This window comes from Phoca vitulina, unplaced genomic scaffold, assembly GCF_004348235.1.
Source record: "Phoca vitulina isolate PV1807 unplaced genomic scaffold, GSC_HSeal_1.0 scaffold27, whole genome shotgun sequence".
Lineage (NCBI taxonomy): Eukaryota > Metazoa > Chordata > Mammalia > Carnivora > Phocidae > Phoca > Phoca vitulina.
In genome coordinates this window covers 17,551,350-17,552,895 of record NW_022589730.1, presented here as the reverse complement: position 1 = coordinate 17,552,895, position 1,546 = coordinate 17,551,350, and the positions used below count along the sequence as shown (strand labels likewise).

Here is a 1,546-nt window from a genome sequence, read left to right as displayed (position 1 = left end):
CTGTGGGACAGAGGGAGAAGATATGTGAATCGTAAGCTAATTTTAAGGCGAAATATTGAAGTGATAAAAATGCTTCCACAGCAAAACAAAGAAACACATTCATGGAACAATATATGTGAAAACTCTCGCTCACCAGCCCCAGCCCAGCTTCTGAACTCAATGTCAGAGATACAAGTTGCTCAAAAGAGCACATGCTGGGGCCTCCAAAAGGTATTTGTGGAAGGATCTCAGGTGGGTGGTGAATTCCATTTGGATTATCTGCCCAGCTGATAGGCCATCCTTCCCACCCATGGGGTTAATCCAAGGAGTCTATGCGGACTGTGCATTCCTGCCTCCCTGGCCACAGCTGAGTCAGCTGCTATTGGCAGATACTACAAATTGGCCCTCCCAACTTTCATTCCACCCTTGTTCTACTGGAAAGGTGGGAAAGCACATAAAAACCTTACATTGCTCAGACTCCCTTGCACTAGGTTCTGTTGGTGAATTGGGTTTCATTGTTAGGAGCCACTTGAAGTTTCCGGAAGTAGAAGTGAACTGGGGCCCAGCACCCCTTCCCTTTTTGGCATTTCTGCAGCAGAGTTCATATCCTCTCCCCAGCTGCCTGGATGCTGATAGACAAAAGCTCAACTGAAAAGCCCTTCACAGGAGTCTCAAAGCTAGAAGCTCCTCTGGTGAGTGGCTAAGATGTTAGAGACTCAGGCTAGCACCTACTTTCTTCAGCCCATCCAGAGCTTTCATGAGCACCTCGTCCCCTGTATTAATCACTTCCTGCTTAAAGTAAAGTACCCAACGGGGTCTGTATCTTGTACTAACTGACTGAAAACCCAAGCTGGGGCAATCAGTGTCTGTCTCACATTTTGGAATTAAGATTCGGGCATGTTTGTGTTTGGAATTTTAACCTATACATTCTTGAGTTGTGGGACAGATATATTTTTTTTCTCAGGGGTTCTGAGGGGCAGAGAAGTAAAGTCATCTAGAAAGAGGGAGAAACCAGAAGCTGGGGTCCTGGTGCAGCTCCAGGTCCTGGTTCTAGCATCTTCCTGAGGCGTGGCTTCTTGGGAGGCACAAAACATCCTTTTTTTTTTTTTTTTTTTAATTTGGGAGAGCAGGAGTGGAGGGGAGAGGCAGAGGGAGAAGCAGATTCCCCGCTGAGCAGGGAGCCCAACACGGGACTTGATCCCAGAACCCTGGGATCACAACCTGAGCTAAAGGCAGACACTTAACCAACTGAGCCCCCCAGGTGTCCCCATCTTTATATCTTTTAAAATAAATATCTTTTTGTCTTAAGCTTGCTTTAGTTCTCTAATATTTGCAATCAAAAGTATTTTAACTAAGATAATATTAAACTTTCAGCATTTAATCATGGCCCACCATGACCTTAAGAGGCAGAATTTTTTTGCTGGGGAAGGTTCCAGAATGGATAAAAATGAAAGTCACAATTTTATCCGTCCTTCCAATAGTCATTTAGTCACAGTTTCAACTTCTAGAATTACAAATTTTATCTAGGTCTTAAGAGGCATGGAAGTAAAGACGTTCTGACATCAGA

At 44.4% G+C, this 1,546-nt stretch overlaps 1 protein-coding gene across 1 annotated transcript in view; it reads right to left on the bottom strand.

Moving 5' to 3' along the window:
• The window catches only part of ATP8B1 (ATPase phospholipid transporting 8B1), a 120,460-nt gene that overhangs the window by 6,265 nt on the left and 112,649 nt on the right, over positions 1-1,546 (bottom strand). The window lies entirely within an intron of this gene.